We start from the raw sequence: 24,475 nt of genomic DNA, 5'->3' as shown, positions 1-24,475 counted from the left end.
GTTCCGTGTGCACTTGAGAAGAATGAGTATTCTGTTTTTTTAGGGTGGAATCTTCTTTATATATCTATGAGGTCCATCTGTTCCAATGTGTCATTCAATGCTCTTGTTTCTTTATTGAATTTCTGCTTTGATGATCTGTCTATTTCTGAGAGAGGGGTGTTAAGATCTCCTACGATTAGTGTATTCATATCAAAATGACTCTTTATCTTGATGGGCATAGATAGTGACAATTGCTGGATCATCTTGGTGGATAGTCCCTTTAAGAATGGTGTAGTGTGGGCGCCTGGGTGGCTCAGTGGGTTAAGCCGCTGCCTTCGGCTCAGGTCATGATCTCAGGGTCCTGGGATCGAGTCCCGCATCGGGCTCTCTGCTCAGCAGGGCGCCTGCTTCCTCCTCTCTCTGCCTGCCTCTCTGCCTACTTGTGATCTCTCTCTGTCAAATAAATAAATAAAATTTAAAAAAAAAAAAAAAAAGAATGGTGTAGTGTTGGGGCACCTGGGTGGCTCAGTGGGTTAAAGCCTCTGCCTTCAGCTCAGGTCATGATCCCAGGGTCCTGGGATCAAGCCCCGCATCGGGCTCTTTGCTCAGCAGGGAGCCTGCTTCCTCCTCTCTCTCTGCCTCTCTGACTACTTGTGATCTGTCTCTGTTAAATAAATAAAATCTTAAAAAAAAGAATGGTGTAGTGTCCTTCTGTATCTCTGACTACAGTCTTTAGTTTAAAATCTAATTTATCTGATATGAGAATTGCTACCCCAGCCTTCTTTTGAGGCCCACTGGCATGATAAATTCTTCTCCATCCCTTCACTTTCAGTCTGGGTGTATCTTTAGGTTCAAAATGGGTCTCTTGTAGACAACATATGGATGGGTCCTGTCGTTTTATCCAATCTGCAACCCTGTGCCATTTTATGGGCGCATTTAGGCCATTTACATTTAGAGTGACTATTGATAGTTACGTTTTTATTGACATCATGTTACCCTTCAAGTCTTTCTTTCTGTAGATTGTCTCTATATTTCTGTCAATGCTATTCTTAGGTTTTTCCTCTTTTATAGAACTCCCCTTAATATTTTCTGCAGTGTCGTCTTGGTGGTTGCATAGTCTTTTATGCCTTGCCGGTCTTGGAAACACTTTATCTCTCTATCCATTTGAATGTCCATCTTTCTGGATAAAGTATTCTTGGCTACATGTTCTTCTCATTTAGTGCCCTGAATATATCTTGCCAGCCTCTTCTAGCTTGCCCGGTCTCTGTGGACAGGTCTGACTTTATTCTGGTGGGCTTTCCTCTGTAAGAAAGGAGCCTGTTTGTCCTAGTGGCTTTCAAGAGATTATACCTACAATCATAATTCCTCAATTTGACCAACAGGTTTCCTGATGTTTATTTAGAATTTATAATCTTGGGTGGAGACGGTTCAGCCTCTAGTACATCGACACTGGTTCCATTTGCAAGATTGGGAAAATTTTCATGAAGGACTTGCTCCACTATATCTTCTAAACTTCTTTCTTTCTCCTCCTTTTCAGGGATTCCAATCATTCTGACATTGGAACATTTCATGGCATCATTTATTTCCCTGATTCTGTTTTTGTGGCTTCTAAGCTGTTTGTTACAGGCTTCCTCCTGATCCTTTCTCTCTATCTGTTTGTCCTCCAGATCACTAATTCTATCTTCTGTCTCAGTTACCCTAGCTTTGAGTGAATTTAGATTAGACTGGAACTCATTGAGAGCATTGTGAACCTCCTCCCTGGTAAATTTCAGCTCAGCCCTAGCATTGTGAACATCATCTCTCATCGCTTTCAGCTCGGCCCTAATTAATTCTGTTTGTTCATCCGTGGCTTTCTCCAACCTAGCTATTGCCTGGATAAAATTAGCCTGAATTCTTTTTCTGACGTATTGTCTATCCATTAGCTCTGTTGCAGAAGGTCCATCCTCTGTATTTTTTTTTCCTGTTGGGCATTCCTGCTCCTAGTCATTTTGGTGGGAGATGACTGAACAGATGTGGCTGGATGTATCAACCGTGGTGCCGACAAGGTGCACCCTGAGACACTTCTGAGCAATCAGGATTTCCCACCCAAACAAGAGCCAAAGAAAAGTAAAAGAAAAAGGAAAAAAAAGAGTTAGGTAGAGAGAAAGGAAAGAAAGGGAAGATGAAAGAGAAGGTTCAGCCCAAATGGGCCCCAAGGTAAGATTTATGAAGTAGACAAACAGAAACAGACAATCAAAAAGACTTATAAAAGTATATGACAAGAGGAAAAAAAAAAAAATATATATATATATATATGCAAATAAAGGAAGAACCTTGTCAAAAAGAACTCCAAGTGTAAGATTGGGGAAAGGAAAATCTCAAAAACACAGAAACACTGGTGGAAGAAAATGATTGGAGTGTGGTTATAAATTATCAGTGTGTGCGAGGAAGATTGTTTTGATTCTTCCTGGATGTATTTTGATATCTTTGTTAAAGGACTCAACTTTCCTAAGATAAACGGGGATTAAAAATTGATTTACCTCTAGGGGTAGTATTGATTGGGGAAAGGGGATTACTTTGAAGTATAACTCTATATGAATATTAGAAGATAAAAATAAAAAGGAATAAACTAGACTAAACTAAACTAAAATTAAAAAAAAGGAATTCAAAAAACAGAAATGCAAAAGAAAAACATAGGTTTACATATCAAAAAGTTTATATTAGAATGTTATTATGGAATTTAATGTACTGGACAGCTTGCTGTGATTGTAAATTGGTTATAAATATTATATATAGATACAGATATATCTATATCTATATATAATATTTTTAGATATAGATATAGATATAGATATAGATATAGATATAGATATAGATATAGATCTATATATCTATATATATACCAGTAGTGGGAATGAATGAAAAATAAAAGTTTTCCTATGAAGTATTGGTTGTTCTCTTGTAGTCCTTTTTTTTTCTCTCTCTTTTTTTTTTTCCTGGTTTGTTTTCTGGGGGAGGGGCCTGCCACGTGGGTTTTCAGTCAGTGATGTTCCCTGAGTTAAGTCCTCCCGCCCCTCTCAAGCGGGTGGGCTCTGAAAAAACTTTTTTTCTTTTTTCAGGCTTTTGTTCTCTGGCGATTTTTATGTTTGTTCACTTTTTTTTTCTCTCACTTTGATAGCTTTTGATGGTTTTTGTAGTTTTAGAGGAAAACAAACCATACCCTGATCTCCCTCTCAGAGAGAAGCCTCAGTCTGGCTGCAGAGCCTAAATAAGTTCCCCCTTGGCTGCTGGCAGAGCAGGTTCCAAGACGCGGTCCCTGGGGATGCAGGATCTTTTGCTTGTACCCAAAGCCAAGGCAGTGGTGGCTGTCTGGGAGCTCCAGATCGCCAGAGAGTTTCCAAGCAGCAATCGCACACTGAGATTTTGCCGCTGGCCTGGGCTGGGAGTGCCTGGTCTTTCTGGGTCTAAGAGGACCCGGCTTGCACGCACCAATTTCAGGGGAGACTGTGGGTCGCACGCAGGTCTCAGGCTCTGAGAACGGGGTGCAGGTCTGAAAGCACCAGGCTTGGCCTTTGCGCACCTCTCTGGGGGGTGAGTTTGGTGCAGGCATCTTAGGCTCTGAAACAATGGCGCATATCAAAGGGTACTGGCTGGGCCTTTGTACCTCTCTCAGGGGAGTATCTCAGGCTTTATAGCAGGGTCAGCTGTTCTGCCACTTGCCTTGGCTCCTATACCCTCACAGGAAACATGCCCCACTTGTTCTAGGACGTGCTGGTGGCTTCGGGACCAAGAGCTGGTTTCTCCACCGCACTCTCTCTCGCTCAGCGCCAGGGAAGGCTGTCCTGGGACCCGGGACTTAAGCCCTTGTCCCTAGCCTCCCGGATTCCCACAATTTCCCCGCTGTGATCCTTTGGTCTTTTGGTGTGCTTTCAACCAGTCTCCAAGTTAATGCTGGTCCCCAGACGCAGGGCATACTCGCTCATATTGGAGTATTACTTTCCAGCTGGTCGCCTCTGGTGGCTCCCTCCCTCTTTTGTTTATCTTCTGATATCAGTCCGCTGTTCCCACTCCTCTTTACCTGCCCACTGGCATCTTCTGCCCCTGTAGAGATCCAGACGTGTATAATTCTGATCTCAGGCTGATATCATGGGTGATCGGAGTTTTTGGTAGGTAATCAGCTCACTTTGGGGTACAGGTTGTAAAGGCACCTCGTCCTACTTTCCCGCCCTCTTGTCCCCTCCCCTATTTTTATATTTCTTTTCAGCATAAAAGTTTTCATTGTTTTTGCACTACAGCAGTGCTCCATGCAATCTGTGCCCTCCTTTATACCCACCACCAGTTCACCCAGCCTCCCACTCCCATTCCTTCAAAACCCTCAGATTGATTTTCAGAGTCCATAGTCTCTAATGGAGTCACCTCCCCTTCCCATTTCCCTCAACTCCCTTCTCCTCTCTAACTCCCCTTGTCCTCCATGCTATTTGTTATGCTCCAAAAATAGGTAAAACCATATGATAATTGACTCTCTCTGCTTGACTTATTTCACTCAGCATAATCTCTTTTACAGTCCTGTCCATGTTGCTACAAAAGTTGGGTATTCGTCCTTTCTGATGGAGGCATAATACTCCATAGTGTATATGGACCACATCTACCTTACCCATTCGTCCATTGAAGGGCATCTTGGTTCTTTCCACAGTTTGGCGACTGTGGCCATTGCTGCTATAAACATTGGGTACAGACGGCCCCTTTTTTTTTTTTTTAAAGATTTTATTTATTTTTTTGAAAGACAGAAAACACAAGTCAGTAGAGAGGCAGGCAGGGAGAGACGAGGAAGCAGGCTCTCCGCTGAGCACAGAGCCCGATGCAGGGCTAGATACAATGACCCTGGGATCATGACCTGAGCTGAAGGCAGAGGCTTTAACCAACTGAGCCACCCAGGCGCCCTCCAATGGCCCTTCTTTTCTCTACATCTGTATCTTTGGGGTAAATACCCAGATTGCAATGGCAGGATCATAGGGAAGCTCTATTTTTAATTTCTTGAGGAATCTCTACACTGTTCTCCAAAGTGGCTGAATCAACTTGGATTCCCACCAACGGTGTGAGAGGATTCCCCTTTCTTCACATCCTCTCCAACACATGTTGTTTCCTGTCTTGCTAATTTTGGCCATTCTTTTTTTTTAATGTTTTATTTCTTTTCAGCATAACAGTATTCATTGTTTTTGCACCACACCCACTGCTCCATGCAATCTGTGCCCTCTCTAATACCCACCACCTGGTTCACCCAACTTCCCAACTCCGCCGCTTCAAAACCCTCAGATTGTTTTTCAGAGTCTATAGTCTCTCATGGTTCACCTCCCCTTCCGATTTCCCTCAACTCCCTCTCCTCTCCATCTCCCCTTGTCCTCCATGCTATTTGTTATGCTCCACAAATAAGTGAAACCATATGATAATTGACTCTCTCTGCTTGGCTTATTTCACTCAGCATAATCTCTTCCAGTCCCGTCCATGTTGCTACAAAAGTTGGGTATTCATCCTTTCTGATGGAGGCATAATATTCCATAGTGTATATGGATCACATCTTCCTTATCCATCCATCCGTTTAAGGGCATCTTGGTTCTTTCCACAGTTTGTCAACCATGGCCATTGCTGCTATAAACATTGAGGTTCAGATGGCCCTTCTTTTCACTACATCTGTATCTTTGGGGTAAATACCCAGGAGTGTAATGGCAGGGTCATAGGGAAGCTCTATTTTTAATTTCTTGAGGAATATCCACACTGTTTTCCAAAATGGCTGCACCAACTTGCATTCCCACCAACAGTTTAAGAAGGTTCCCCTTTCTTCACATTCTCTCCAACACACGTTGTTTCCTGTCTTGCTAATTTTGGCCATTCTAACTGGTGTAAGGTGGTATCTCAATGTGGTTTTAATTTGAATCTCCCTGAGGACTAGTGATGATGAAGAATTTTTTCCTGTGTCTGATAACCTTTTGTATGTCTTCATTGGAGAAGTGCCTGTTGATATCTTCTGCCCATTTTTTATATGATTGTCTGTTTTGTGTGTGTTGAGTTTGAGGAGTTCTTGATAGATCCTGGATATCAACCTTTTGTCTGCACTGTCATTTGCAAATACCTTCTCCCATTCCGTGAGTTGCCTCTTTGTTTTGTTGACTATTTCCTTTACTGAGCAGAAGCTTTTGATCTTGATGAAGTCCCAGAATTTCATCTTGGTTTTTGTTTCCTTTGCCTAGGGAGACGTATCATGAAAGAAGTTGCAGTGGCTGATATCGAAGAAGTTACTGCCTATGTTCTCCTCTAGGATTCTGATGGATTCCTGTCTCACATTGATGTCTTTTCTCCATTTTGAGTTCATCTTCGTGTACGGTGTAAAAGAATGGTTGAGGTTTATTCTTCTACACAGAGCTGCCCAGTTTTCTCAGCACCACTTATTGAAGAGACTGTCTTTTTTCCACTTTATATTTTTTTCCTGTTTTGTCGAAGATTATTTGACCATAGAGTTGAGGGTCCATATCTGGGCTCTTAACTCTGTTCCACTGGTCTATGTGTCTGTTTTTATGCCAGTACTATGCTGTCTTGGTTTTCACAGCTTTGTAGTAAAGCTTGAAATCAGGTAACATGATGCCCCCAGTTTTATTTTTGTTATTCAACATTTCCTTAGCTATTCGGGGGCTGATTCCATACAAATTTTTGTATTGTTTGCTCCAGTTCTTTGAAAAATACTGGTGGGATTTTGTTTGGTATGGCATTAAAAGTATAGAATACTCTAGGCAGTACAGACATTTTAACAATGTTTATTCTTCTGATCCAAGAGCATGGAATGGTCTTCCATCTTTTTGTGTCTTCTTCTATTTCTTTCACGAGTGTTCTGTTGTTCCTCGAGTACAGATCCTTTACCTTTTTGGTTAGGTTAATTCCCAGCTATCATATGGTTCTTGGTGCTATAGTAAATAGAATCGATTCTCTAATTTCCCTTTATCTATTTTCATAGTTAGTGTATAAGAAAGCCCCTGATTTCTGTACATTGAATGTGTATCCTTCCACGTTAATGAATTGCTGTATGAGTTCTGTTAGTTTGGGGTTGGAGTCTTTGGATTTTCCATATAAAGAATCATGTCATCTGCGAAGAGAGAGAGAGTTTAACTTCTTCATTTCCAATTTGGATACCTTTTATTTCCTTTTGTTTTCTGATTGCTGTTGCTAGGACTTCTAATACTATGTTGAACAAGAGTGGTGAGAGTGGGCATTCCTGTCATGTTCCTTATCTCAATGGGAAAGCTGTGAGCTTTTTCCCATTGCAGATGATATTTGTTGTGGGTCTTTCATAGATAGATTTGATGAAGTTCAGGAATGTTCCTTCTATCCCTACACTTTGAAGTGTTTTACTCAGAAACGGATGCTGGATTTTGTCAAGTGCTGTTTTTGCATCAATTGAGAGGACCATGTGGTTCTTTTCTCTTTTCTTACTAATTTGTTCTATCACATTGATTTTTTTGTGAATGTCAAGCCATCCTTGTAATGCAGGGATTAATCCCACCTGGTCATGGTCGTTCTTATGTGCTGTTGGATCCTTTTTGCTAGGATTTTGTTGAGAATCTTAGCATCCATAATAATCTGTGATATTGGTCTGAAATTCTCCTTTTTGGTAGGGTCTTTGCCTGGTTTGGGGATCAGGGTAATGCTGGCTTCATAGAAAGAGTCTGGAAGTTTTCCTTCTGCTTCATTTTTTTGAAACAGCTTCAGGAGAATAGGTGTTATTTCTTCTTTGAAAGTTTGGTAGAATTCCCCAGGGAATCCATCAGGTCGTGGGCTCTTGGTTTTTTTTGAGGTTTTTGATCACTGGTTTCAATCTCGTTACTAGATATCGGTCTATGCAGTTTGTTGATTTCTTCCTGGTCAATTTTGGGAGTTTATGGTTTTCCAGGAATGCATCCATTTCGTCTAGGTTGCTAAGCTTATTGGCATATAACTGTTGATAGTAACTTCTGATGATTGTTTCTACTTCCTTGGTGTTCGTTGTGATCTCTCCCATTTTCATTCATAATTATACTAATTTAGGCTTTCCCTCTTTTCTTTTGGATTAGTGTGCCAGTAGTTTATCAATCTTATTGATTCTTTCAAAAAAATGTCTTCTAATTTCATTGATACATTCTACTGTATCTCTTGCTTCTACCTCATTGATCTCAGCTCTAATCTTGATTATTTCCCTTCTTATGTGTGGAGTTGTCTTGATTTGTTGTTCATTCTCCAGTTCTATAAGGTGTAGAGACACCTGGTATGTTCTGGATTTTTCAGTTATTTTGAGGGAGACTTGGACGGCTATGTATTTCCCCCTTAGGACCACCTTTGCTGTATCCCATAGGTTTTGGACAAAAGTGTCTTCATTCTCATTGGTTTCCATGAATTGTTTCATTTCTTCTTTGATCTCCTGGTTGATCCAAGCATTCTTAAGCAAGGTGGTCTTCAGCTTCCAGGTGTTTGATTTCCTTCCGTACTTTTCCTTGGGATTGAGCTCCAGTTTCAAAGCATTGTGTTCTAAGAATGTGCAGGGAATAATCTCCGTCTTTTGGTATTGGTTGAGTCCTGATTTGTGACTTAGTATGCCGTCTTTTCTGGAGAAGGTTCCATGTGCACTTTAGATGATTGAGTATTCTTTTGCTCTAGGGTGGAATGATCTGTATATATCTATGTGGGCCATCTGTTCCAAAGTGTCATTCAATGCTCTTGTTTCTTTATTGATTTTCTGCTTCGATGATCTGTCTATTTCTGAGAGAGGCATGTTAAGATCTCCTACTATTAATGTATTCATATCAATATGACTCTTTATCTTGATGAACAGTTTTCTTATGTAATTGACTGCTCCCATATTGGGGGAATAGATATTTACAATTGTTAGATCATCTTGGTGGTTAGTCCCTTTAAGAATGATGTAGTGTCCTTCTGTATCTCTTACTACAGTCTTTAGGTTGAAATCTAATTTGTCTGATATGAGAATCATTACTCTGGCCTTCTTTGGAGACCTATTAGCATGAAAGATGCTTTTCCATCCCTTCACTTTCAGTCTGGGTGTATCTTTAGGTTCAAAATGGGTCTCTTGTAGACAACATATGGATGGGTCCTGTTGTTTAACCCCATTTGGCTCTGGTTATAGCCATTTACACCAGAAATGAGTAAAGGAGAAGACCCCACATCTATTAGGAGAAACAAAGAGAAATAAAGTCAGAGTCCCCTTTGCTAGGGATGGCCCAGCAACCTGGGTATACTAAAAGAAGGCTTATTTATGTAATTTTAAATTACAAAAAGAGAATCATTAGAAGCTATAGAGGTTAAATCTATAGAATATTGTGGATCTAAAGCCTCTGGAATATCTTCCCAAACTTTCATAGTTCCTACAGGGCAAGCACATGTTCCCCTAATTTTCAACTGATTTTTAATCTCTTGCCCTACTTTCTGCCAGATTTGTAAGTTTACAGTTCCTCCTTTATGGAACCAAGGACAAAGGTCAAACACCACACAAAAAATTGTTGTAAAACCTTTGAATGCCTAGACCCCTTATGCTCTAAGAGGGCCTGCAATGCCATAACAAAAAGTTCCTCCTGTTGCACAGGATGACACTGCCCCATATTATTTTACTCCTGCCATTGCCCGCTGGCCAGGGCTCCTCTTATAGAATCTTGTAAACTTACCTGTACCCGCGTGCTCACTTGAAAATTCTCACGGTCCCTGTTTGGGCGCCACTTGTCATGGCTAGCACGACAAATCGACCAGGAAAACGTGAGGGCTAAGAGGATGGTGAAAAGAAATTAAGAGACAAAGATATGGGGGCAGGAGGGACACTGAAGATGATGTCCAACAGTGCCAATTTTACTATACATCTTACAAGCATTTATAAGGCAGGCCACAATAGAAGGAGTAATACATCAGTACCTAGTCAGATGACCACAAGTTTCTATAAAAAGTTTACATTAACTAAAAGCAAACCTCGTGAGACCAGGTAGTTTTGATTAAAGCCATTAGCAAGACAATCAACCAGGGAGTGGGTTATTGGAGGTACAGAACAACAAGGACCAACTAAGAATTCATGACCCTGATCACATTGTTCCCTTCTGTAGGGGAGTGTGTGGGAAGTCAAGTAGACAAGCACAGGACACATAGCACAGACCCTTTTCTCAGTGTTATTCAACTTTCCCGTCCTTAACCTTGTTAAGGTGTCCGGACTTTGAAGGAGACACAAGACAGGGCCTGGTTTGATCCTCGACTCCAACCATACAGTTGCCTCCAACAGAGTTCCATTTAAACTGGTCCCCTGAATTTAGCTGAATATCTATCAAACCATTTTGAACTCCCACAAAATCAACCTGAGATGTAAGAATATATATCTTGATCACTACAAACAAAAGAGCAGAAGCATTCAGGAAGATAGGAAAGCTGGAGTCATGAATCTACAGGGAGATATAAGAAGATAAACTGAAGGGGGAGTAAACACCATAATCAGGTATCTGGAAAGTGACAGAACACTGGAGGGCAAAACCAGAGTCCTTGGAAACCTGCTCTAGTAAGAGATACCCCTTCCTGATGGGGGGCTTTGAAAAAATGTGCAGAATTCTAGGTAGGACATTTTGATCTCAGGATACAGGGGACCGCAGAGAAGAAGGAGATTCCTTAACTGGTGGAAACCCTTAGCACTGCAACCAGGAAGCAGGTTGTGGTCAGGGAGAACAAGAAGAAACTCACAACCTAAGATTGCGAAACTGAGAATTGGGCAGGTCAATATCTGCTCTTTCCTTGAACAACGTGAAAAAACAGCTCTTTGGATAGGGCAAAAATTCTAAGAGAAGACCAGGCAGGAAGGAGTTTTAGGGCAGAAGTTGACCTAATTCTGGAGCCTCGGATGTGCGGGTGAGCCCACAGCTGCTCCCAGTTTTTGTTTTGTTGTTGTTGTTTTCTCTCTCTCTATATTTTTTCAGAATTCCAAGATTCATTGTTTTTGCACCACACCCAGTGCTCCATGCAATATGTGCCCTCAATATCTACCACCATGCTCACCTAACCCCCTACCACCCTACCCTCCAAAACCCTCAGTTTGTTTCTCAGAGTCCACAGTTTATCAAGGTTCATCTCTCCCTCTGATTTCCACTAATTCACTTTTCATTTCTTTCTCCTAATGCCCTCCATTTAATCCTTATGCTTCACAAGTAAGTGAAAGCATATGATAATCGACTCTCTCTGCTTGAATTATTTCACTCAGCATAATCTCCTCCTGTCCCACCCATGTTGATACAAAGTTGGATATTCATCATTTCTGATGGAAGAATAAAATTCATTTGTATATATAGACCATGTCTTTTTTATCCCTTTGCCCATTGAAGGGCATTTTGGATCTTTCCACAATTTGGCAATTGTAGTCATTGCTGCTATGAATGTTAGGGTACATATGACTCTTCTTTTCACTATGTCTGTATCTATGTGGTAAATACCCAGTAGTGCAGTTTCAGAGTCATGGTGTAACTCTATTTGTAATTTCTTAAGGAATCTCCACACTGTTTTCCAAAGTGGCTGCACCAACTTGCATTGCTCCCATTTTTAAAAGCAGAAAGGGCAAAGATCTTCCCAGACCCCTGAAAACAACTCTGAGAGTAGCTTTATGTGTGCACTGCTGGAAGCTGCAGTTTTCAGTGGTCCTAGCAGAAGAGGAAACTGTCCTGACGAGTTTATTAAAGAGGAAGATGTGAATTTTTTGCTCTGGGCTAGAGGTTTGGCTATGGCCATTTTTTCTCTGATCCCCTAAAGAGGTACAGAAAGGCCCTAGGGTACAAAGTACATCTACAAATCTGGTTTCTGCTGAACCCATCCCCCAGACAGGGTATGGCAAACCCACACAGACAGAGTTACCTGAGAAATAGAGTGGCAGGACCTTTCCCAGAAGGCAGGGTGAAAAATCAGATGGATGAAAATCCTTTGCATCCTATAAGACTGTAAAATGCCAACACAAGGGGAAAATTGTGCATTGACCTCCAGCTTTGACCTCACTACTTGTTTACTTTTCAGATATAATTTTCCTTTCCTTTTCTTTCTTTTTTTTCTTTTCTCATGTCATTTTATCCTGCTGTATACTTCCTTATATGTTCTCCTCATTTCAACCAGATTTCTGTTATACCAACTCATTTTTCATAGGCTTTTTTTAACTTGCATTTTTACACGCCTATATTTTTTATAGATACATACTTTATTTTAGTCCATTTTCTACTCTGCTCAGTTTTACCTTTTTATATAAACAAATTTTACTTTCCAGTAATTTTAAGACATAGTTTTCTTTAACACACAGATCAAGACACACCCAGGAACAACTGAAACATCCTGTTTTGTCCACACTGAGTGATTACAGCCCCTCTTTCCCTCCTCTGTCTTTATCTTTTTATTACACACACACACACACACACACACACACACACACACGGATATATTTGCATATTTTTAATTTTATTTCAATTTTTAAATTTTACTTGTGTTTCATTTTCGCTTTTTTTTTTTTTTTTTTTTGTGGTGTCTGACCACTCTGAATTTTGCTAGGGTGCATCTTTCTTGGGTCAGTTTGGTTATATTGGACTTCATCTATTCGTTCAATCATCTGTCAACAGAATGACTAGAAGGAGAAACTCCCAACAAGGACAAGAACCAGAGACAATGTCTTCTGCCACAGAAATATTAAATATGGATATAAGTAAGATGTCAGAGACAGACTTCAGGATAGCAATCGTGTGTTAATAGCTGGGCTTGAAAAAAGCATTAGTCACAATATTGAATCTCTAAGGGCAGAGAAGAAATCTAATCAGGCTGAACTTAAAAATGCTACCAGGGACATGCAGTCTAAGGTGGATACTCTAATAGCAAGATTAAATGAGGCAGAGGAATGAGTTTGTGATCTCAAAGATAACTGAGAAAGGAAGAAAACTGAAGATTATAGGGATAGGCAATTAGTGACACTTGAGATTAAACTTAGAGAGGTCAAGGACACCATGAAACACTCCAGTGACAGAATTATTGGGATCCCCAAGGGGGTGGAGAAAAAGAGAGGAGAATAGAAGGTATATATGAGCAAGTCATAGCTGAGGACTTCCCTAATCAGGGAAAGGAAAGAAACACTCGAGTCCAAAAAGCAGAGAGAACTCCTCCTAAAATTAATTAAAATAGATTCACAAACAGATATGAAATATTGAAGCTTGCAAATCTAAGAGCTAAAGAAGTTATCCTTAGAGCAGACAGGGGGAAGAGATTTCTCATGTACAGAGGGAGGAACATTAGAATAACATAAGACTTATCCAGAGAAACCAGGCCAGAAAGGGCTGGCAAGACATATTCAGGTTACTAAATTAAAAGAACATGCAGCCAGGAATACTTTACCTATCAAGATAGTCATCCAGAATGGATATAGAGATAAAGAGTTTAAGAGCAGGCAGAAACTGAAAGAATATGTGACCAACAGAGCAGCCATGCAAGAAATATTAAAGGGAATTCTGTAAATGAAGAGAAACCCCAAGAGTTACACAGACCAGAAAGAAACAGAAAACCTACAGAAAGAGGGACATTAAAGGAAATAGGATGGCACTAAATTTATCTTTCAATTGTAACTGTTAATGTGAGCCAGCTGAATACTCCCATCAAGAGATGTAGGGTTTCAGATTGGATAAAAAAAAAAGACAGGATCCATCCATACTTTGTCTACAAGAGACTAATTTTGAACCTAAAGACACCTCCAGATTGAAGGTAAGGGGATGAAGAACCATGTAATATGCCATGGGTCCTCAAAAGAAAGCTGGGGTAACAATTCTCAGATCAGCCAAATTAGATTTTAAACCAAAGACTGTAGTAAGAGATGTAGAGGCACATTATACTTAAAGGGTCTATTGGACAAGAGGAGCTAACAATTGTAAATATCTATTACAATTGTTGGTCCCCAACATAGGAGAAGCCAATTATATAAACCAATTAATAAACAAAATAAAGAAGCATATGGAGAGTAAAAAATACATTAATAGTAGAAGAACTAAACAGTTCACTCAACAATGGAGAGATCATCTAAGCAGAAGATCAACAAAGAAACAAGAGCTTTGAAGGACACATTGGACCAGAGGGACTTCAACAATATATAGGACATTCCATCTTAAAGCAACAGAATGAACATTCTTCTCAAGTGCACACAGAACATTCTCCAGAATAGACCACATACTGGGTCACAAATCAGGACTCAACTGATACCAAAAGACTGAGATTATCCCCTGCATTTTTTCAAAACATAATGCTGTGAAACTGGAACTCAACCACAAGAAGAAATTTGGAAGGAATTCATACATTTTGATATTAAAGAATGATTTCGTCAACCACAAAATTAAATAACCTGAACAATTCATGGAAACTAATGAGAAAGAAAACATCAGTCCAAAACCTACAGTAGACTACAAAGGTGGTCCTAAAGGGGAATACATAGCCATCCAAGCCTTTCTCAAAAAAAAAAAAAAATTAGAAAAATTCCAAATGCACAAGCTAACCTTACACCTAAAGGGGCTTGAGAAAGAACAGCAAATAAAACCTACACCAAGCAGAAGAAGAGAAAAAAAAAAAAGATTATAGCAGAAATAAATGAAACAGAAACCAGAAAAACAGTAGAACACACCAACAAAACTAGAAGATGTTCTTTGAAAGATTTAATAAGATCAATAAACCTTTGGACAGATTTATCCAAAAGAAAAGAGAAAGAATCCAAATTAATAAAATCATGAATGAAGAAGAGATCACAACTAACACCAAGGAAATAGAAACAATTATTAGAAATTATTATCAGCAACTATATGCCAACAAATTAGGCAATCTGGAAGAAATTGATGCCTTCCTGGCAACTTATAAACTAACATCACTGAAACAAGAAGAAAGAGACAATCATAACAGAACAAACACCAGCAAGGAAATTGAAGCAGTAATCAAAAATCTCCCAATAAACAAGAGTCCAGAACCAGATAGCTTCCCAGGGGAATTCTAACAAACGCTTAAGTAAAAATCATATCAATTCTACTGAAGCTGCTCCAAAAACATACAAATAGAAGGGAAACTTCCAAAGTCATTCTAAGAGGCCAGAATCACCCTGATCCCAACACTAGAGAAACATCATATCAGAAAGGAGAATTACAGACCAATATGCCTTATCATTTGGATGCTGAAATACTCAACAATATCCTAGCCAATAGGATCTAAGAGTACCTTAAAAGGATTATTTACCATCACCAGTTGTAGTTTATTCCTGGGATACAAGTGTGATTCAACATTTGCGAATCAATCAACATGATAGATCACATTAATACAAGAAAATAATGGAGAGATATGTTCCTCTCAATTGTTGCACAAAAAGCATTTGACAAAATATAGCATTCTTTCTTGATTAAAACTCTTACAAATACAGGAATAGAGGCAACAAAACTCAGTATCATAATAACTGTCTATGAAAAGTTCACAGAAAATATCATTCTCAATGGGGAAAAACTGAGATCATTTCCTTAAGGTCAGGAACACAACAAGGATGCCCACTCTCACCATTATTGTTCAACATAATACTAAAAGTTCTGGCCTCAGCAATCAGACAATAAAAAGAAATAAAAAGCACTCAAATTGTCAAAGAAGTCAAATTCTCTCTCTCTTTGCAGATGACATGATATTTTATGTGGAAAACCAAAAAAATCCACCCCCAAATTTTTGAAACTCATACAGCAATCCAGCAACATTGCAGGATACAAATCAAGACAAACAAGTTGCATTTCTATATACTAACAATGTAACTAAAGAAAGTGGAATTAAGGAATCTATTCCATTTACAATAGCTCCTAAAATCATAAGATACCTAGGAATAACCTAATCAAAGAGGTAAAAGATCTATACTCTTGAAACTACAAACACTTATGAAAGAAACTGAGGAAGACACAAAGATATTGAAAAATATTCCATACCCATGAATTAGAAGAATAAACACTGTTAAAATGTCTATGCATCCCAGAGCAATTTACACTTGTAATGTAATCACTATCAAAATGCCATTGGCATTTTTAGAGAAAGTGGAACAAACAATCCTTAAATTTGTTTGGAACCAGAAAAGAACCTAAATTTCAGGGAAATCTTTAAAAAGAAAACCATCACTGAGAACATCAAAATGCCTGACTATATTACAAAGTTGTTATCATCAAGACAGCATGGCATGGCACAAAAACAGACACATAGATCAGTGTTACAGAACAGAGATCCCTGAAATGAAGCCCCAACTCTATGCTCTACTAATCGTCAACAAAGCAGGAAAGAATATCCAATGGGAAAAAAGCAGCCTTCAATAAAGGCTGCTGGGAATATTGGACAACCACATACAGAAGAATGAAACTGAACCATTTCTTACACCATACACAAAGATAAACTCAAAATGGATGAAGTACCTCAATGGGACACAGGAATCCATGCAAATCCTAGAGGAGAACATAGGCAGTTATCACTTTCACTTTGGCCATAGCAACTTTATTCAAGAAATATCTCCAAAGGCAAGGGAGACAAAAGGAAAAATGAACTTTTGGAAGTTCATTAAGATAAAATCTTTTGCACAGTAATGGAAATAGTCAACAAAACTAAGAGGCAATCCACAGAGTGGGAGAAGATAATTGCAAATATTATTTAAGATACATGGCTGATATCCAAGGTCTATAAATAACTTCTTTTTTATTAATTATTTTTATTAACACATAATGTATTATTTGCTCGAGGGGTACAGCTCTGTGAATTTTTAGGCTTACACACTTCACAACACTCACCATATCACATACCCTCCCCAATGTCCATAACCCAAAATTTTTTTTTTTTTTTGGTGTACTCTAGGGTAGTTCTATTTTTAATTCTTTTAATATCTTTTCAGTGTTCCAGAATTCATTGTTTATGCATCACATCCAGTACTCCATGCAATATGTGCCTTCCATAATATCCACCACCAGACTCACCCAGCCCCTCATCCCTCTACCCTCCAAAATCCTCAGTTTGTTTCTCAGAGTCCACCGTCTCTCATGGTTCATCTCCCCATAAATAACTTCTCAAACTCAACACCCAAAAAACAAATAATCCAGTCAAGAAATGGGCAGAGGACATGAACGGTCACTCCTCCAAAGGAGACATCCAAATGGCCAACAAACACATGAAAAAATGTTCAACATCACTAGCCCTCAGAGAAATACAAATCAAAACCACAATGTGATATAACTTTACATCAGTTAGAATGACAAAAATTATCAAGACAGGAAAAAACAAATGTTGGTGAGGATGCAAAAAAAAAAAGGGGGGGGGAGCTCTCTTACACTCTTGGTGGGAATGCAAGTTGATACAGTCACTTTGAAAAACAGTATGGAGGTTCCTCAAGACGTTAAATATAGATGTATCATACAACTCAGCAATATCACTACTAGGTATTACCCTAAAGGAGCAAATGTGGTGAAAATAAGGGACACACGCCCCCCAATGTTCATAGAAGCAATGTCAACAATAGCCAAACTGTTGAAGGAGGCAAGATGCCCTTCAACAAATGAATGGATAAAGATGTGGTACACACATACAAGGGGATGTTACTCAGCCATCAGAAAGAATGAATACCCACCATTTGCTTCAACATGGATGGAACTGGAGGGAATTATGCTAAATAAGATAAGTGAGGCAGGGAAGATAATTATCATATGGTTTCACTCATACGTGGAACATAAGGGATAGAGTGGAGGACCACAGGGGAAGGGAGGGAAAACTGAATGGGAAGAAATCAGTGGGGGAGGAATCATGAGAGATTTGGGACACTGAGAAACAAACTGAGGGTATAGAAGGGAAGAGGTGGAGAGATGGAGATAACCATGGGATGTGTATTAAGTAGGGCACACATTGTAATGAGCACTGGGTGTTATAAGCAATTAAGGAATCATTGAACACAACAACAAAACCTTATGATACACTATATGGCTAACTGAACATAAAAAAAAAGAAATGGGACTAAACATATCTCTATTTATATTAGTTACAAAAATAAAATTACTTAAAAATAAATCTAACTGGAAAACTGCAGGGCTTATGTGAAGAAAAATATTAGTAATTTATTGACAAGATAAAGTATCTCTATAAACAAACAGAAAAAAAAGAAGTATAAAAAGACAATGGAATATTTATCAGTCATTAAAAATAATGAAATCTTGCCATTTGCACTTACATTGATGGGACTAGAGTGTATTATGCTAATCAAAATATGCAAGTCAGATAAAGATATGTACCAGATAATTTAACTCATATATGCAATTTAAGAAAAAAAAACATACACATAGAGGAAGGGAGAAAAAAAAAGAGGGAAGAAAAGTATGAGAGACTCTTAACTATAGAGAACAAACTGAGGATTGAGGGGTGATGAGTGGAGCATGGGCTGAATGGGTGATGAGTATTTAGGAAGGCACTTATATGATGATAACTGGGTTTTATATGTAAATGATGAATCACTGAATTCTACTCCTGAACCAATTTAAATAAAAATTTGAAAGAAAAACAATAAAGAAATAGTCAGCAAGGGACTATAATTTTCATTTTTGGGGCTGATGTTACCTTTCCATGGGTCAGATATATGTTTGTTTCCTTGTTTATTTTTTTCAATTGCTTATTTGGTATTCTTGCCAAGTACACCCTTGGTTGTCCATCTATCTTGCTCTTATGAATACTGTGACCTATATATATTTTTTTCACTACAATTTCTTGTAGCTGGATTTCCCAGTTATCATTCAGTCCTTAATCTTTTTTATGCTAATCATAACTACATTCCTGTTGCCAAACACTCTGGCATCCTAGAATACCATAATTCCTAGAGGCACCATAGCAGCCACTCCCACTATTAAAACTGCCTGCAGAAAACAGCTACAACAAATTTTTCAAAGATAGATAATCTTCTCACTAGAAACTCCCTTAAGGGCATAGTGACGAAGGGGACCTCTGGACTCTCCTAGGATGCACTATCAACTGTTGGTACTTAGGCAGCACATCACTTACCTGATTTAATGTTTCCAACAACCTGAGACTTCTGAGCATTTCTTAATGGACTCCTACAGCAGTTCTGGCATCTCTGATATTTACACTAGCCACAGTTGTCTCCAAGCTTCCATTGCTTTTCAGGTTCACACCAAAACTTTATGTGCTGAGTCAAAATGAGAGCTTCTATCATAAATAACTGTCCCCTAAACAGACATGTGATATGTTTCCTCTGAGGCCAACACATTCAAGAAACAATTTTATATGTGGCACACAGGTTTTGAATATTATAGTCTATCCAGATCTAGATACCTATCCTTAAAGCAAGTATTGTATTCTGATCCTACCTGCCAATCTAGACCTATAAGGAATAACAGAGAGAGATCTTCAGAAAAAGTTTTCAGTGTTTGAATCACCTGTTTCAGGTTAGGCATTAGATAAGCCTCCAAGCAAAATAAATCTTTTTTATTTGCCAAAGGTGGCAGGACGCCCCTGATGTTTTGGACCTTAAAAACAAACAAAAACAAAACAAAACAAAAAACACTTTTTAAAATGGTTTTCAGGATTGTCTCCTTCAGTGGTACTGATATGGGACACAGGTCTTATTTTCTACCAGGATTGTGATTTTGACAGAGAAGACCAGTGAAAATGTAAATCTAGCACCCAATGAAGTTCTTCATCCTTATAATTAAATCTTGCACTTGATTCTTGTCATATTTTCCCTTTTGCTTGACAATGAGGATCTCTCCACAACTGACAGAGTCACACTCTGCCTTTTAAAGAATGCCTTAGACTGGCAGTTGGATGCTTTGAACTTCACATTTTCTCTTTTGAATATTCAATCATTTTGAGAAAGAGCTACATTACTACAAAATTCTTTTTTTTTTAAGATTTTATTTATTTATTTGACAGAGAGAGATCTCAAGTAGACAGAGAGGCAGGCAGAGAGAGAGAGGAGGAAGCAGGCTCCCCGCTGAACAGAGAGCCCGATGTGGGACTCTATCCCAGGGCCCTGAGATCATGACCCGAGCCGAAGGCAGCGGCTTAACCCACTGAGCCACCCAGGCGCCCCCATTACTACAAAATTCTTATAATTTTTGTTGCCCCATATCATTCATGTGCAAAAATTACTACTTATCCAAAATTCTGATATTTCAGCTATGTTTCATCTAGTTTAGTTACAAGGTAATTATTTTCATACCATGGATGTCTGCACCCAACTCGTCGCCAACAATAATGTCTTTGTCCCAACTCAAGAGTCTTCATTTTGGGCAACTCTAAAAATTCCCTTGTCCCAGAATCCCCACAAAGCAAAGCCTGAGAAGAAGCCTTGAATCCTACTATTTCCTTAGAAACACGATGCTAGGACTCAATAACAAAAGGAGAAGAGGAATGAGGCAGGAATGAAAGGAGGACCAGTAAGGATGTACATTCCCAGGCAGCTACCACCAGATGTCATTAATGATTAGATTTCATAGGACACTTTCTCCAAATCCATAGAAAGTTCATATGGAAGAATCTTTCTGGAAAGAATAAAAGAGGAGTTACCTTTAGAATGTCATCGCTTGAGTCCATATTTCAGTTTTGCATATGCACAGGCACCAAGCTTGTTCTATGATATTAATGAATTTTGTATAAAGAAGAAATCTTGAGGAAGGTAACAACAAGAGTACAGTCCAAGTATGTGGTGAGGCAATACTGGGTTGAACTTGCTTGAAAATTTATTCACCCAAATACATACGTAACTTTGACAAATCAATAAAGTAAAAACAATCTATAGAATAAAAGCAAAAAACGTTTAAGAAACATTCTCAGGTAGGACATTAAAATCAGATAAAGAACTGAGAAGCTTTTCAACCCGAAATCAGAGAAATAAATACTGAGGTCACAATGAGATACCACAAAACAAAACCAAATGTAAACAAACAAAAAAAAACATTTAAAAATCTCACAATACTATTAGTTATCTGTGAATAAACAAAGTTTCATAATGGATGGAAGATGTCTAAATTCATACAACTTTGTTTTAGAAAAAACAACATAATAAAGTTAAATTAATGAATAATCTGAGCTAATAACTTGACATTTATAACCAATGATCTCATATGCATCGATTACATAGAAAATATATGGTGCTTTTCTTGGGATCACTGTTCATAATAACCCCAGTCTCAAAAGACAACCTTTCTTCACATTACTCGATAGTCATGTTAATCACACAGAGGGTGTTATGCAAAAGCAAAACAAAGTGAGTGAGATGTTGTCAATTCTCCTCTGATGTTCCCTACACGGACCCTAAAGTATAGTTATTTATAACCCTACATGTAAATGGACAAGCATTTATAAGAACTACCAAAAAAAAAAAAAAACCCAAAACAAAACCAAACAAAAACAACAACAGGGAAATACTGGTCTTGAAGATAGCTTAGAACTCAGTTCTCCTGTGACTTTCCATTTTAATGAAAAGGAAGAGCAGTAGATTGAGTCACTTAAAGAAATAAGTTGGGCCAAGAATGTAAAAGATATATCTTTAGATGTGTTCTTTCAATATCATCTGCCCCATTTTAGATTATGTTTCCAAATAATAAGAATTGTCAGTGCAGGAGATAAGTCAGGATATTTTCTTTCAGGAACTGTCTTGCTTGAGAATACATGGGGTAACAAGATATTTATGATTAATGCATTGCTACAGGAAAAATACATTTCATTTTGCTTCACATCCTAAAACAAGATTACACAGGTATTTTTGCATAGATGTTCCCTCATATTTTGTAACCATGAGTGTAAAATACAGGTGTGACATGATAAATTTATTTAATGACTCAACTAATGTTTCATATCCAAGTTTAAAAAAATAAAAAAAATAATAATTTTAGTCTTTATGGGAAGCCTTTACTTCCTTTTAATGTCTGGGTGCCCTCTTAGGGTCATGGTTTTTTTCACTTTCAGAGGGGAATCTATAAAATTTCAAGTTTGCCTGTGAATTTAGGTGAAGGGAAATAGATGAAACTCAGGGTGATTAAAACAACTACACAGTCAGGTTTAGCTCTTTAACCAACTAATTGGGAAAGAAAAATAAACCCCCAAATCATAGTAGTTACAAAGGGTCTTTTTTTTTTTTTTTTGCCTAGCATTGAGCATGGTGTGTATCCCTACCAGAGAAGTCATAGATGTGAGTAGCTATGAAGAAATAAAGAGGGAAGTCCGTGGATCCCCATTTCATGATTTAAACACTCTTCAACACTTTGATGCCTATCATTGGAAGTGAATATATTAGTAATATAGTACAGCACCTAAGAGATAAAAAAGGATCTCAGAAGGCAAATGGTTTGATAATCATTTTCTTTCTTTCTTTCTTTCTTTCTTTCTTTCTTTCTTTCTTTCTTTCTTTCTTTCTTTCTTTCTTTCTTTTCCTTTCCTTTCCTTTCCTTTCCTTTCCTTTCCTTTCCTTTCCTTTCCTTTCCTTCCCTTTCCCTTCAATAGAGTGCAACTGAATTAAGTGATTCAGTAATATTGTCTGAGAGATTCCTGTTTCATTTCTTTAAATGTTCACATATTAAATTGTTAATAAGCAAAGCATACTAATAACATTTCTCCAACCTTCTATATTTTGGAGATTTCCACAGTAGCCCTCCAAATCACTACTGGGTTTGTTGGACTTATGATATAATCTATTACATATGCATAATTTTATTTAGATACATTTTAAAACGTCTTTAGGGGGATGCCTGGGTGGCTCAGTATTTTAAGCCTCTCCCTTCAGCTCAGGTCATGGTCTCAGGGTCCTGGGATCAAGTTCTGCATTGGGCTCTCTGCTCAGCAGGGAGCCTGTTTTCCCCTCCCACTTTGCCTGCCTCTCTGCCTACTTGTAATCTCTCTCTCAGACAAATAAATAAAATCTTCAAAAAATAAAAATAAATTGTTTTTAGAGAGGTTGTGGAGTATTCTGCTACTTGATATATCTTTAATGAAACTGATAAACTGAAGTTTAAGAGCATTTCCAACTTCCTGGAAATCTGGATAAATTATAAGAATTTTTGACATTTCTTTTTTCTTCTTAACATTAGCGGGGTGGGGATGCTCACTAACAAAAACAACAAGGCATTACTCATAGGCACTTATGTGCTCTAAGCATGGAAGAGAAAGGCCCTAATTGAAAGAGTGGTTTTCAGGAGCTAATTAAAATAAGCCTCTGGGATTGAGGTGAAAAACTTTTAATGAGTTTGGCTAATCGGAGCATCCACAGAGCCTTGTTAAATAACCTCCTAATTAGCAAGAGTTAAAACTTTATATTTCCCCCTTAGAAACTGTACTTCATATGATCTTTGATTTAGTAGGGGAATTGATAATTCTCTGGAATCTGTAGGAACCCTTTATTAGCAAATTAATCAGACAAAGTTGTGTGGTTGCCATGGTAACACTTCCAGGGAATAAGTCTCATAGTAACAAAGTGTCCTCTCTCTAAGTTGTACAGCAAACCAATTAATGGTAACCAGCTTCTGCTTGATATAATTACATGATAAGCTTTTAAGACTATAGCATTGTGCCCTGCTGTTTTAATATAAAAACATGAAGCCTAAATGGGTTCATTTAACTTCACAGATGAAAATTATATTGATTCACAGTACTAAATAAAAGCCCAAATTTCTCGTTCAAAATATAATTATTATATTATTCATTATAATGAATCTGGTATATGGATAAAGAAAATAGCATAAAAATGTGCTTCCTAACAACATAAGGAAATTTTTTTTATAAATGTGCTTCATAGAAATATGCTGAGAATATACTTCATATCAAAATTCATATCCATGAAATAATAGTGGACTAATTTCTGTCTCAGAAGTGGGATTTCATCTGGATAGTCTTTAAGAACACTAAAGATCTAATTAGATAATTATCCCCAAGTTTATAGCATCTTCTCAATCTTATCAGTAAAACAAGTGTATGTGTCAAATTCAGAATGCTTTATGAATGAAATAATGATAAATATAACTTGGAATATTTGAAATGTACAGATAAGAGTAGAAATAATACACACTTAGAATCCTAGTACCTAGGTGAATCCCACTTAAAAGTTTGTATTTGCTTATGATACATTAAATATACATATATAGGTAGAAATATAGATAGAAATGAGGACCAGTGTTGCTTGTCCCAAACCCTTCTTTGTTTTAAGCTCCTTCTAATGATGTAACAATAACTAGAAGAAGAAAATCAGTATTAATCAAACCCTGTGTGTGATAAAGACTACAGCTTTTCATTTCTTTTCTTTTCTTTTGGTTATTTATTTTTTACTTTTTGATATTTATGTATTTTTTTATTTATCATGTTAAATTAGCCAGCATGTTACATAATAAGTTTTGGATGTAGTGATCAACCATTTATTATTTGCATATGACAAGCAGTGCTCATCACCACACTTGCACTCCCTAATACTCATCAC

This window comes from Mustela erminea, chromosome 3 (assembly GCF_009829155.1).
Source record: "Mustela erminea isolate mMusErm1 chromosome 3, mMusErm1.Pri, whole genome shotgun sequence".
Classification (NCBI taxonomy): Eukaryota; Metazoa; Chordata; class Mammalia; order Carnivora; family Mustelidae; genus Mustela; species Mustela erminea.
Note: the sequence above shows the minus strand (reverse complement) of the source record.